Here is a 15,585-nt window from a genome sequence, read left to right on the forward strand (position 1 = left end):
TATCTGCTAGAAGCCAGTAGCCAAGAACCGCTCTAGCCATCACTTAACTCTACAGTGCTGACTGCTCCAGATGAAGCTGGGTTTTTTTTGGTCAGTTGGTATTTGTTTTTTATAAAAAAAAGTTGCATTGAATAAGATCTCCAAGAACATGTACATTAGGTTCTTTTAATTTGACTTGCTATCATAACTATGCGCTCATTTTACCAACACACACCTATGGACATGCTGCCTGAGTTATCTGAAACAAAGCTTCAGTCAGGGAAAAAAATAAAAATAAAGATCAGCTGATCAGAGGAAAAAAAATTCTTCCCCCCAAAAAATGCCTCTGCTTTTACCTTCTTTACATAACCAAAGGTCAGAATATATTCACAGAATATACCCATTTGTTCTGTCTTGTGCAATTAAATTAACTGCTTATTTACTGATTCTTCTGGCCAGCATCATATACTGTTGTTAACCTTGGAAACAGAATTTAAAGACTAACACCTGTAGAAGAGTATCTTTAAGGTAACTACATAAACAGTCATAAACCATTTAACAAAAGAAAGGAAAAATGGACTTGTTTTTAAAGGGAGTTTAAAAAAACAACTCTTGTAAGCTTTTGAACAGAAAGAATCCAGGTACTTCAGTGATTATCCTTTCCAAGCAAAGATCACTCAGAAAAAACGAAAGTATGTGAACCTTAATGTCAATAAACTTGACATCTAAAACTGTAACATACCTGTATTTTTTCGTTTAAAAAAAACATATAGCTTTGCCAGGCAAATTACCCTTCTCACATAATTCAACAGTTTATTGATATGGATATTTCAGGTCAAAAAATTAGGACTCACGACAGTGAATAAGAAGTTCAGCCAGTATCAGCTGTTTTCACCTGGTCCCACTCCAAAGTTTTGACATTATGTTTTTGACACTATGTACGGGGTATGTCATGCCCTTTGTCTAAGGCATACTCTAAATACCACCAACAGTTGGGGAATTCTACGGTAAACCAACCATCTTCATACTAGCTTGAGTTCCAAGGCAATATCTAGGATAATGAAAAAAATATTAAAAATTTTGGAAAACTGATCAAAAGGTCTGAAAGATATAGAGGTGAGTTTTAATAAAAGCAAATACCTTAAGTGAACCCGCTGCCAACGTATTAGGAGCGTATTTTGTATTTTTCACCATAGCCTTTCAAAAATCCATTCATAAGCAGTAAGTGAAAACACTTCCATTTTTAGCCCAATACTCCAAGTCTGATGATGCCTTAAGAACTAAATCACTTAGATTTCCAACAAGTCAGCACACTAAGAAATACTTCAGCTAATGCATGTTTATTTTTTAATAGTGCTTCAATAGGCATTCTAAAATACATGAAACAGAACTCCACGATACATATGGAGACCAGAAGTAACGCAACCTCTGGCATCATCCTTTCGTACCAGAACTAAAATTGCACAAACTTTTCCTTCAGAAAGATTTGTCCCACATTTAATACTTAGTCTCTATTTGAGACTGAAATTTTCTGTCAGGATAACTGAGCTTTCATGGTCTAAGGATGAAAGTAAAATGTGGGGTTATGTACCTTTTGCTAAAAGAAGTGCACATGCATGTGAATACAGGGGTGCAGTGGTAAATATATTTCTGTCTTCAGCCCCAACAGATCATCCAATTCAAGAAGCTGGAATACCAAGTTGTATCTGTTATATATGGCTGCTTAAAACTTGCTTAATTCAACAGGTTATATGCATACTCTCCCCAAGTCAGAACATTGTGGTTTACTAACATGTTTCATTTTAAGATTTCATTTTGTATTTGGATGAAGTTTTTGAACATAGATCTGTAACACTAAGTCATTTTACAGAGCATTTTTATGGAGAACACACCTTTTTTCCAAGCATTTTCCAATCTACAACACAAGATTGAAGTACTCCCAGATTCACTTCTGTAGAGTTTCATTTCTGCTACAGTGCAAGAACGAAGTGCTGGTAATATTGTAAACTCTCCCCCCACCCCCAATATTTTCTCTCAAGTATTCAGTCTATATTTTAAGTCATTATTCTATTCTGAAGTTATCCCATGGAAGTTAAATCATAGAATGGTCTGGGTTGGAAGAGACCTTAAAGATTATCGAACTTCAAACCCCCTGCTATAAGCAGGGATGCCACACACTAACTCAAGTTAGCCAAAGGTCAACATGAATAAATACCATAAATAACATCTGAGTTTCTGGGATGGTACTAAACTATGATCAAATGTAACAAAAAAATGTTTTAATATGACTGGTTTTTATTTCACCTTTTCTCCTGAATTGAATTACGCGATAAAGACTGAGTATGGATTTCAGTCTCAGAAATGTGCATCTTCCTCTTTGAACTAAAAAAAATGCCTGTGTTTGAACAAATTTGGGGAAAAAGTTACAGAGTACAGCATACCCATCAAAAAAGTACATCATACTCAGGGATAGGGAAAAAAATAACAGAAAATCATCAGTGTACAGTTCTTAACCACCTCCACAAATGTTAACTGCTTTCTGTAAAACATCCTTAAGCACACACAATAGTGTGAAAGTAAGCCCAACATCTTTAGTTAATTAGCATGAGATCCACAACAGGTTTAATACTACTTTTAATGTTAAACACTTGCAACTTGTCTTTGTTGCCTCAGCCTCCACAAAGATTATTCAAGGGCTGGAGCACCTCTCCTGTGAGGAAAGGCTGAGGGAGCTTGGGTTGTTCAGCCAGAAGAGAAGGCTCTGGGGTGACCTTTCAGTACCTAAAGGGGGCCTACAAGAAAGATGGGAAGGAACTTTGTCAGGGAGTATGGATAGGGATAGTGGCTATGAAGTAGAAGAGAGTAGGTTTAGATTGGATGTTAGGAGGAAATTCTTCACTGTGAGGGTGGTGAGGCCCTGGCACAGGCTGCCCAGAGAAGCTGTGGATGCCCCATCCCTGGAGGTGTTCAAGGCCAGGCTGGATGGGGCTTTGGGCAACCTGGCCTAGTGGGAGGTGTCCCTGCCCATGGCAGGGGGTGGAACTAGATAATCCTTAAGGGTTACTTCAACGGAAACCATTCTGTGATTGTGCTTTTTTGAAAAAAAAAGGGGTTAGTAACATTGATACGTAGCAACCTCAGGCTTGACCTGAGCAGCTGCCTCTGACTATTATGTAGATAACCTCTTGTCAAAAATTACTGCAAAACAGAGGCATTGACTAGAGAGGGGACAAAGCAGCCTTAACACCAAACACTGCCTGAAATAAAAAGTTTGTACTGAGACATTCTTTGTGGTTCCAACCCTACCCCCTCCAAACACGGGATTTGCTTCAGATTCATGGTCTGATAATGCAACATCCTACCAAGAAGAGTACCCAAAAAGCCATACAAGAAAAAAATCCAGTCCTCTAAGCAAGGATGAATGATATACAGGCTTACTATTTGGCCACACTTTTAATTGACTGATGGGAGAACAGCAGCAGTTACAGTATTATCTTAGTACAGCTTCAAAAGGAAGTAACAGAACAGGGAATAAAAGGACAAAAACCAGCTTCTTTCAACAAAGGAAACAAATAGTTCATTTCCAAATAGGGTCTACAAAGTACAAAATGCTGTATTCGGAAATTGAAAAAGAACTTTCGGATCCTAAACTGAAATGTCCAAACTGAAGTAAGCTTGTATTGTGTTTTTAATTTTTGCAGGATAAATTCCATGCATTCTAAAATATTTTATTAAATCTTTCTTGTGAGTAAGAGAAAGCAATAAAAGAGTCTGAATAAATGTGAACCCCAAAAGTGCATATTAATAATCATTTTTGAATTTTGTTTTGACTTTCAGAAGTAGTATACGTGCTGATTCAACAATCAGAATTTAAAGCTCCGCCTATGATCCAATTCAAAAGCTTGCAATAAGAATGTATACTTTAAATCACATATACGGGATAACGGAGCATTTCAAATTAGAAAAAGCTGTTCTAATCTTCCATTTTTCCATTGTGGTAAGAGATCACATCATGCATTTTAAATATGCACTGAAGAATGTTATTAAAAATACAAAAACTATGTTCTTAAGATGTTGTAGTCAAATTCTTATCCAGGCCACGAAAAAGAATACCGCATTTATACTCTATACTTCTCAAGCCACAGAAATGGGATAGCAGTAATTTACAGTAAAATCTGGTGTTACATTTAGCTGTACAACACTACTAATTACAGGATAATTTCAACAATAAATATTTGGTTAAACTCTGCTTTGTCATCAGTGCAAGTAATTTAAGCTGAAACTGATCTTTCAGAGAGTCCAAACTTCTCTTTTGGAGACTATTTTTATTTTCTGGTAACTGAACATCATTTCCTACTGAACATTTCTCTAGAAATAGTGCTTTGCAAACAGAAAACCACACAGACAATGTTAGAAGTAAAAGAGAAGATTCAAACCTAGAGCAGCAAGGCAATTCATAGCTCCTTTTAAACTGTCCTTAACTAACCCTATTTTACTATTCAATGCCAAAGTCTAACAATGAATGACTTTACAGAGCACATAGGCTGCATCACTTAATAACAGTTAGGCAAATTAAAGACAAGCTATATCACACCCTTCTTCAGAAAGCATCCAGGGAGGAAACAAAGACACAGAAGGGTATCAGCACCACGGTAGATATTAGATCAAGCAAAACACTTGTGGTTAGGCTCCTGGACACTGTCAGAAGTCTCCAGTTTTACAAAGATCCTCCTGCAATGCACAAGGTCTCCAAAGAGCCAAGCTACTGTTAATGAAGGCATTACACAGATGAACAGCAGTGCTATCTTACCTCCACAGGAAAAAAATACAAAACAAACCAACAAAGAAACCAACAATAAAAAATACTACCTGCTTCTGAGAATATTCAGAGACAGACAATCAGTATTGTATGGAAGAGGCCAACTTAACAGAGGTCAGGCCTTCAGAGAATCTCATATACTCCAGCCCAGTCAGCAACTCTCATGCCGCCACCACCAAAGGAACTCATGAAGTGCAGATCTGAATGTAGGGATCTGAAAGTAGCCTTTATAAGACCTCAAAGATTACCTACAATCCAGTCATCTACTCTGGTAAGAATGAGAAGAGATCCAGACCCCGCTTTCCTCCAGAACTAGGAAAAAGCTGCTACACACAGAACATGCTTTTTGTCTCTCACTAGCCAAACAGAATTTTTAGATTACTCTATAGTAATTAATCAATACCTTGTTGATACAGCTTTCACTTAGCCTGTAAATCTTTACAAAGTACTCAAGACAAGGTGAACTCTAAGGCAGAAATCAGTCACGAGTAAAATTATCTTCACACAGCAGTTTAGACAACGTTTGTGATAATTAAGAAATTAAGGTTTGCTAAAGGTCAAAATACTGTATCATTAATATGTTCTTGTCTGTGAAATATTACAAAGTTACCACATTTAACCATGTAAATTTATCACATTAACAGCAAAAACTTTCATAAGAACTTGAAACAGAACACAGAACTTCTGCTATTTAGAAAACTCCTATAGTGAATTTTCTGATATTAAAAGCAAAAACAACAAAAAAGTCACAAGTTACCTTTAACTCCAATAAAAGCCTTGAAGACTGGCAAAATACGATCAACTATGACAACTGGATAACAGCCCAATATCTTCTTTATCTATAAGAGAATCTGGAATTAAATTAGTCAAATTACACCAAACATCACCCCACTAACTTTAGGATTTAGAAAACCAGAAAAGTGAAGTTGTGCTTAAATGAGAAATAATTAAGACGTTAACACCCCTACAAATACTAAGAGGGTTAAAAACAGTAACTCAACTTGAACTGTCATTTTATCTGTTTTCAAACATGTAGAAGTGTGGCAGTTAATAATAAAGTCTAACTCTTAAAGTCAAGAAGAGACATTTCCTTCTATTTAGGAAGATGGAAATAACCCCTTACTATGCAGTTTGACTTCTTGTATAATCCAGGCTATAACACAATCACACATTCCCACATCCCCTTCTCTTATGTCAGGCAATTGTGCAAGCATACAATGAGCAGTTTTCCAGTACAGCTTTTTCTGGGTTCATTCTGCCTGTAGTGAGGACAAAAAACCACCCTCCCCCTCCTCATCTACCCTCAACAACATAAGATCACTTCCACAATGAAACCACCATTTGAATTAGTACATCTTTCTCAGGAAGTATTAAATCTTACTTCAAAAATACCTAACAGTAGTGAATCCACTATACACAACCTTTGATAGCAGTTTTGCCCTATTGAAATCTAAAGCAATAAACTGAAATGTAGAAAACTTGTCCTCTCTCAATAGAGTAATACTGTATACTATAGACATAACTATAAGGAGCATAAGCTGTTTAGATTCTCTTTCTAGATAGTGAATCCTTTCATAGCCACTACTAGCTGTGTCTATCAGTCTTATTTTGTTCCCTCCCCTTTTAACACTTGAATAAATCAATCTTCTGTACTGCGACATGCTTCCCAGTTCTTGCAACACTTTAAAAATCTTTCCAATTTTTCTTACAATATTATCACCTTTCAGAAGTTCTCAATGCCACAAGTGAATGCAGAATTCAAGAAGTAATCCCATAAGCACCAAATACAGAGTGGAAAGATTACATTACTTTGTCATGTATTTAAATGCTGTTTGGAAACCTAGTTTGATTTTTTTTTTTAAACAATGACTTACAGAGAGCTTATGATTAAATGACTATTAGCAACAACCCACAAAACCACCTTTGAAAGCCTTTAAATGTTCCCAGAACGCTTTCCTGTTCTCCCCCATGACCTGTGCTTGTCATCTTTAAAGGTATGACTCAGGAACAGGCCACATGAAAAACGCATGTTTTGTCTATCTACTACAATCACTAAATGATTTACACCATATTGAATACAGTAAGTAATACAATCATTCTCCAGGTTAACCCCCTGAATAAGAACGATTTAACTCCACAGTATTCATTGAGTATCTGAGTTGGAAAGGACCCAGAAGGATCGAGTCCAGCTCCTGGATCCCAAAAGGACCACCCAAAAAATCCAATCATGTGTCCAAGACCGTTGTAGCATTGTCCAAATGCTTCTTGAACTCCGGCAGACTCAGTGCCGTGACCACTGCCATGGGGAGCCTTTGCCAGTGCCTGACCACCCTCACTGTAGCTTGTCCCCAGGAAGACATCAACAGGTCAGACTGGCTTCAACGAGCCACACTTATTTGCACCTACTTTTAAAGTCGTATCAAAAAGAAGTGGTAATAAAATAGAAATTTCTTATGGATTAACTGCAGTCACTGGAGACTTATGAAATCAGAGGTGGAACAAGTATATTTCCAAAGAAATGAAGCCTCTAAGTCTACTCCATATCTTAAGTTTGAACTCTTCTTCACTTTCAGCATGCACACACACAGAACATATACTATTGAAAGTCTTGTCTAGACCTTCCTAAGTGAAGTTACTACAGCACAAACTCCTCTACCACAGGTACCAGCTGTTGATATAAACAGAGATCCACAGCCTCTGAGAACCAGGAAGGGAAGGTCTATTCTAGGCTCAAAGGGAATCGAACTCAGCAGAAAGCTGCAATTCAAGCAAGAGAAAGCAGCTCAACTCCTCACCATGGAGGTTAACACCAGACAGAAAACAGCACGGTAAGCAGAAACTTGTTGGAGAGAAGGAGAGCAGCGACTGAAACAGAGCCCTTCAGCTGAACACCCTTCTGGGGCCATTCTCGAGTGACACGGGATGGCACCAAACGGCGCCCGCTCTGTGACAGGTCGGCTCCGCAGTTTAAGGGCCGAGTTCATCTCCCATTCGAAACTTTAAAATATCACGCCAAAGGATGCAATTTTAATAGGAAATAGCCAAGAAGTACAGAAGCACTTTATCATTTCAAACCCTCCAGGTCTGGAAGTTTTATTATAAGAGTTTGCTGAAGGCTGAGTTTTGCAGGACTACGTGCTTGTAGTATGTTACTCACACTCTGGTTGGTACCACACATGCTAGCAGACAGGAAAACAAGGCAATAAAGCACTACATGTCAATGAAAAAGCTATAAATTACATGTTTTTAATTAAAAATGGGCCTCGGACAGCTTTACAAGAAAAAAAAAGCATCCTAATTGACCTGTTTGCTAGCCGTTACTAATATCAAAGCACCTCGACCTGAATTCACTCCCTTGCTGGCTGCTAATTGCTCCCTGCCAGCGTTCCCATTTCAGAAGCCGTTTCTGGAAATTGCAACCACCAGGCTGACAACGCCGCAAGCCAACTCCTTCTGCGCCTCCCGGGGATCACTCACAAAGCACCCCCCAGCCGCCCCCAGCCACGCACCCCGACCCTCCCTGTCTCGGGGCAGGAGACCAGGACCCTGCAGCCCCCCCAGCTTCACCCCCCCACACCTAACGAACCCCTCCAGCGCGGCCCCCCGGCCCCCACCCGCCGGCAGGCGGAGCCGCGGCCCCCGGGCGCAGAGGGGCGAGCCCCGGGGGCACCCCCCCGCCGCTCCGGACGCGCTTCCCCGGGGCCGCTGCCGCCCCCTGCCGTCCCCGCTCCTCCCCCGGCTCTGACAGCGCCGGGCCGGGCCGGAGGCACGGCGAGGGGCAGGGAGCGGGCAGCGCCCCCCTCCCGCCGCCGCGAGGCTCCCCGCCCGCCGTTACCCCGTCAGCCGCCGGCCCAGCGGCCGCCCCACGCTCGCGCTGCCGCACACACTCCCCCAGCCGCGGACGGCGGCGCAGCCCTGGAGAAAACCCCGCGCGCCCCGCCCCCCGGCCAATCCGCGCCCGCGCCCCGCCTCCCGCCTCGCCTCGGCCGCGCCTACTCGCCGGAGGGCCCGCCCCGCGCCCTGCGCCCCGTCTCTATTGGCTGTGGGAAACGTCAATCATGGGAGATGCCCCGCCCAGCGCGCCCGCCCCGTTCCAACGGCTGCCGCCTCCAGCGGCTGCCGCCCGCCGGGCGGGGCTGGGCGCTGAGGGACGGGGCTGGGGCTGGGGCTGCCTATGTAACGCACAGAGGGGGTTTCCTGGTTTGGGGAAGAGCTGGGCAGAAATATGAGCTGTTTTCCATGGAATCCCTATGTCATTTCTGGGAAAGCTAGAATTAGATGGAAGGGGAAAGCAGGATCACGACTAAGGCTGCTGAGTGTTGTTTGAGGGCTTCTAAAAACTCTAGAAACTTTACTGAAAATTTCTGCGTGGTGCTGCGTGCCACATCGCTTGAACCATATTTTGTAAAGAGATTTGTCTTCACAATGACAGTCTTAAAATGCCAGGATGTCATTTAGAGTACCTTACTGAAAATTAAGTCAACGGGCAACGTACCATAAAATTTCTGGGTGTTTCATAATGCTTAGGATGGAGAACTCAATTAGACACCTAGGACTGATGAGCATCGTTTCTTCAACCTTGGTGCTTCAGAAGTAAAAGCAACCCCACAGCTCACGGGAGTGCTATTAAAGGAAATTGATGTAAGCACACAGAGGGGCAATGAGCCACTGATGATCAGAGAGGAAGTATTTATTAGGTATCTGTGCTTAATTCAGCGTTGTTCTGCACGCAGTGGAAGAGGTTAGGGACCAATAATTAAGGAGTGAATTATAATGCATGTGCACAAGCAATTTGAATTCTGGCGTTTACTAGGTGTACTGCTTGATGTTGTAATACTCATATTTCATTATAGTGTACAATTGAAATAAAGCTAAATTAAGATTTTTCAATATATCTGGGTCCACACTCAGAAACAGAATTTGAAAAAGCCTTTGACTCTTTCAAAGAGGGGTTGAAGTACAACTTTTCGAGAGAATCAGCCACTGTGGTTCTTTCTTTGATATAGCAGGTGCTGCAATTACCACAGCACCAGCTGGGTTAGGTTTGCACTCCTAAGTGCTTTTTATATTCAGAATGGTCTCCAAAACTGTATATGTGATCTTCTCTGAGCTATTCCTGACGTGCCTTAATGTCTCTGAGCATGAAGGAACGACAGCAGAATATGTTCCAGTTCCTCAAGAAAATAATACAGCAGCTTCAGGTGCCTTCATGAACCTTCATAAAAACAGTAACTACTACCTTTGGAGGCTTAATTTAGAGACTCAATGGGAGACGCTTGGTCTGTGCAGCCTTCTAAGGCTACCTGAGTTTCCACGATCCAGTTTGCTTTTTCTTGTTATTGCTAGCAATTGTTTGGCTGCCAGTGTTTAATACCATTGGCCTGAGCAAGTTTAATTGGCACAGGACTAAAAACAGCTGTGCCTGCAACGATCTTGTCTTCAGTAAGGTTCCCACTGCTGCTAAAACCAATGGAAATGCCTGTAGTGAAATTCACCCAGATTAGAAAATTCAGGAAGACTGTAAAAGAAACAGCTTCTGACTTGCCTCTTTTTGCTGTTTTCCTCAGACAGCCTCAGACACTGCTCTTGAGAAGCCCAGTTAGGAACACCCCCCAGAGAGGTTTATTTACTCTGATGTTTATTCTCACGCTGGTTTTAGGCCGTTTGTTTCTGGAAAAATCTGCTGCCGTATAACAAACTCCCCTTCTTCTCTGGTGCATAACTTTAGGAAAGTAAATAGCCTGGCAGTTTCATTGGTTTTAAAAGCTGTGTTGATTTTCTTTAAAGCATAGCAAAAATGGAATACAATTTTCAATGTATGCTCTTTTATTATGGGACGTATATGGCCTAAGGACTAGAGGATGTAGGCAATTTCATAAGCACAGTAATGAAACATCTGGGTAGTCAAATGTCATTCCATCTACGTGACAGGTGGTCATTTTCCTAGGCTGCTAACATTTAGACGTATTGCTGTGGTTCTAGCACCAGAGAAATGTCGGTAATACCATCTTAAATATTCTCCACTACCCTCTCTCCACTCTTCTGAGTTTTTATCTAAATTTTGTGTAGGTGCTGCAGTGAAAAGAGCGCTCTGTTGTTGCATTCAATATGCAAAATTTCTTGAAAGTGCTGATACAGCCAAAGCACCGTTTAACAGAAATAAAGACGGCAGCAATACAGCTGAATGCAAACAGCAAATTCTGAACCTCGCATTGGAGCTGCTGTTTGTACAGATGAGAGCTCTGTAGTAAAAAGGCTGTTTGCTCAACTCTTGCCAGTAGGCTTCTCAGCTTTACCTCGATGATATTAATTTAACTTCCACTATATAATGTTTGTCCTGTGAAGACTTCACATTAGCCTGGCAGCACAGCCATCAGCAGCATCTGTTACAAAGGAAAATAAATGAGGAAAAATATTCATTTCCTGTTATAAACTTATGATGTCAAAAGAAAACAACACATAAGGAAAAATATTCATGTTGCCTTTGTTTTATGTAAGGATTTCTCCATTTTAGAGATTTTGAAGAAACAAATGAAAAAATATTCCAAGTAATGGCTGAAGCAAGTAAACATACTAGCAGTAAAACTGTGTAATCTATTTCTAGGACAATAATGTAACTACTGTTGATTTTTAATTACTTTAAATTTAATTATTCAGCACCACCATTGTGGTTTTTAATGAATAAAACTGAGTTGTTACTGGTCCTGAAAAAGTGTATCGGTCCTTGTTCCACAAAGTTTTCTTACAAATGGGAAAAAGTTTCTAGCAGGCTGCTCTTTGGAAGGGAAGTCTCTCTCTCTCCTTTTTTTAATTCAGAGGTCAGTTTGGTGGCATGTTTGCTGGCATTCAGCAAGGTCCCAAGGAACTGGAAAAGAGGGTGAAAATATCTTCCATGATTACTAGAAAACGTGCTACCACATACAAAATGTGCTCCAGGAAAAGAAGTTCATTGTACTTGAAACTTTACTGTGATAAACCTGCATTATTGATGAAGCCCCTCTTCATGGACAGACTTTTAGATCTATTGGCACATGAGGTTTTGTGTGCGCAGCAACGCGAGGTGTGTGCAGTGTCTCAGGGTTACCCAATCTATGCACGCTCACAAAGTGATGTGAAAGGCACGCGTCAGCATCACAGGAGTGGATGTTGCCACTGCATTTGATTGCTGGTCAAGGAATGTCACTTCCAAACGTGATTCTTGCTTCGCATTTCTGGCAGTAGAACAGTGCAGTGGATTAACTCTGGCCTCAGATTTTGACACATCAGATAGAGCCCAAAACAAGAGACTGATTATATTGCTCTACTGTGAAGGCATGACTTTTCTCACTCCCCAGCCGTGGTGCTGACAGGAGGGACAAATGCAATAATCCCCCTCTGACAGTTCTTACATGATGATTGGAAACTGATAAATATAATTGAAGGGTTCTGAAGTGATTAAGATTCCAATCTTGCAGACGCTGCTGGTTAAAGGACTCACTGCTGTCGGTGCACCTTTTGAATTGCTAGGATTCTTTTTGGTTACTGCTACCCTGCCTTGAGGACTGTCCTCAAGTTAGGACATGTTGCCTCTGTCAAGGGAGATGTTGAATGTCAGACCCTACCATTAAAGAAAAAAAGCTTGTTTTTATCTCTGGCACAACTTAAGGGACCCTGTGTCTTTTACTGCAATAGAAATTGATAGAGTTACAAGTGTTAAACGAAAAAAATAAAATAAAGTAAAATAAAATAAAATAAGATAAAATAAATAAAATAAAATAAAATAATAAAATAAAGAATCCAGAAGGTGAGCAATGTGTGATGCAAGCTAAACACAATTAATTTAAACCCTTTGCTCAACTGAAAGTATTGGGCTGGGGGAATCACATGTGAACTATATACCATGTTGGCAGTGAAATTGGTACCCGTAGGTGATATTTGTCTTTTATCTCTAGACTTCCCATTTGTTTGATTCGGCAGTGTTGTTAAGTGTCAAAATCAACCCCACGACATGAATTCCCCCGAATGGTAAAAAAGCCAAGTAATAGTTCAAAGTGACTGCTGATGTGAAAAGCTTGTGTTCTCTTGATGTTGCTGCTTGGCATTGCTATAGACTGGGTAGTGAAGCGGATAACAAATATTGGCATGGGTAAGTGGCAAGTGTCGCTGAAGACCTAGATTTTGTTCTACAAACAAACATCCACAACACACAGAAAGATCCAACCTGGCAGGCAAACTGGGCCTCGGAATCAGTTATGCCAAAAGAAATGTAGTTGAAACATTTTTGTGTGGTAATGAAGTAGAGGAGAAAAACCATTAAGAAATAAAAGAATTACTTCATAGCTGAACCATTGCAAACAATGGGAACTCCAGAAAAAAAAATAATAATAAAAGCAAGGGATGTGTGCCTTTTGTAGCTCAGTAAAAACTTCATTGCTGCATATCTGGAGTTGCTATGGCAAAGCTGATAATTCTCATTTCAAATACAATCTCAACATCTCACAGTTCTAAAATGTTTCTAATTGTACCTAATTTATTTAAGTACTTATGAAAACTTCTGGACTCTGGCTGGAGAGAGCCTGTCTTCAGAACATCAAAAGCTGTGATAGATCCATTTGGCACATACACACTAGCTGCAGCTATTAGGTGTAAAGCCATAAAGTGAAAGGCATTTGGCATGAGTGAATGACCACTGCACAAAGAGGGCAAAGCAGCCAGCTCGATCCTATGCCAGAGAAGAAAGAAGCTGAACATAAAAGAGAGGGTTGGAAGAAAATGCTGCCTGCCTGAGACATCAATGTTCATGTGGAAAGGATTAGATGAAATGGATGCATCAACAATAATAATATTCTGAGTTCCTATACATCCTATAGCTATCTCATTAAGGTAACAGAAGGAAACAGCCTCTGTGTTCTTTGTGCAGGGATGTGCATAGCTGCTATTGCCTCATCAGGAGATCTCTGGGCGCCTGTACGGGGTCCGATCTCCACTCCTGCTTTAAGAGTACTTTGCTATAAAAGCATGCAGACCATGCTAATCTGTTCTCCTCCTGAGGGTAAAGATTTTCTTGGTTTGACTTCTACTTTGCAATTTCAGAGTGAGCAGATGGGGTTGCATAAGAGAGCTCTCACATAGCTGACAAAAGCTATGGATAATTATTACAACTGAAAGAAAATTTAATGCGGCTGATAAATGGTGTCTTGGAAAAAAATGTATGCTGGAAAGGCCATTTTTTTATTTATATTGGAGCCCCATGACAGCTGTACTTAAAAGGCTCAGGTCCCACCCTAATTGTAAAATGGAAATTTATGCCACCAGCATAGTACCTATCATACCTATTCCTAGAATCAACCAGCTAAAGAATATGTGACCAAGCTGTGGGCAACCTTACCACTCAACTAAATTTGAAAAAAAACGAGGCTGATTATAACTCAATGTAAATCACCTAACACCTCGTTGGAACAGACTCCCCAGGAGTCTTTAAAGAAGTTCTTGTGATCCGTATCCTATGTAGGAAGACAAAGAATGCTTTCAAAAGAGCGTATTGCAATATGACATCACGCAAGGGCAGAAAGTGATGTTAATTAGATGAGTTGCATGTTAAACCCACAACTCTTCACAGGAGTCTTGGCGTCATCATTCCAACAAAGAAACAAATCAGAGTACGTATATCAATATTTGTTCAGGAATAAATAAAGCCAAATTCCTGCAAGAGCTTTGAACAGAATGTTTCTTTACATTTCCTATTGCTTTCTAAAATGTTTTAAGTTTCTATAACTCATTGACTTTATCTTCCTGCAAAGTTTATGAAACTTTCCAATGGCAAGAAGTTAAAAACAGAAATTCACGAGACAGGCTCAAAATCAAACTCACCCTCTCCTTTAAAAAGCAAACCAAACCAATCAATCAATCAAACAAACAAACAAAACACCATAAAAAAAAAAAAAAAAGCAGAAATGGTACCTATCCATTTCTTCTCCTCACAATTATCGTAAAGAGGGAGAAACACAAATTTGATACCTTATCCAACCACTTATCTATTTCCTGACAGCTAAAGCTTTTTAAAAATAATAATTAAAACAAAACAAAACAAAACTTTTTGCTTTCGCTCTGCTACTCTTCTTCAGGATGTGTGCTGAGGATCTTCTGCAGCAAGATTTCCCAAGCCACAGAGTATTTTGGTGTGGGTCACCTCCCACTTCATTTGTGGAACAGGCAGGGACAACCACATAACTGCTCCAATGGAAAAGTAACCGTAAGAACTGTACTGAGTCACTCCTAACTCTTCCAGCTGTGGTTCTGGCCTTCGCTTGCCCCGGGAGAACAGTGCATACAAGAGGCAGTTAAGATACGTATTTCTGTCCTGTTCCAACTGCTTAGACAATATTCCCGACTTTTCTTTTCCTGGCTAATCTTCATAATATCTGGAAGCAAGGAGGCAGCATTATGCATCCTATCAATTATCTACAGACCATTAGAAAATTGCCTGCAGATCCCATCTCGGAGATTGCTGCTATGGAAAACAGTGTGAGGCTGTGTCTCTGTAGCTGTGGTAAGTCCACTTCACTTGGTCATGACATAGCACTTCTCCAATAGTTCAAGCTTATCGATCTCACCCCACTGTGATGAAGAACCAGATATTTCTGGAAATATCTTTTTTTTTTTTTTTTTTTCTTTTCACCAATATTAGTGTGGGTACCTGGCTCCTCCTGCATCGTAGTCCTCACGATGTGACGGTTGTCCCACATTTGTGTAAGCCTTTCACAGGGCTAATTAATAGGGAATGCATTTGTAGCAGATGATGAAGAAAG

At 40.5% G+C, this 15,585-nt stretch overlaps 1 protein-coding gene across 20 annotated transcripts in view; it reads right to left on the reverse strand.

The window, feature by feature from the left end:
* EPB41L2 (erythrocyte membrane protein band 4.1 like 2) overlaps positions 1–8,752 on the reverse strand; it is a 110,524-nt gene extending 101,772 nt beyond the window's left edge. For 13 of the 20 annotated variants that reach the window (XM_083830677.1, XM_083830675.1, XM_083830676.1 and 10 more), the window contains exons 1-2: positions 8,634–8,752; positions 5,556–5,637 (exon numbers count right to left, since the gene is read on the reverse strand). The gene's annotated coding sequence lies outside the window, so the exon portion shown is untranslated. The remainder of the gene's footprint in view (positions 1–5,555; positions 5,638–8,633) is intronic. The other 7 variants (XM_083830680.1, XM_083830678.1, XM_083830671.1 and 4 more) reach the window with 4 other exon arrangements.
* Between the last annotated feature and the right edge of the window lie 6,833 nt (positions 8,753–15,585).

The sequence above is a fragment of the Anser anser genome (genome assembly GCF_964211835.1).
Source record: "Anser anser genome assembly, chromosome: 3".
Classification (NCBI taxonomy): domain Eukaryota; kingdom Metazoa; phylum Chordata; class Aves; order Anseriformes; family Anatidae; genus Anser; species Anser anser.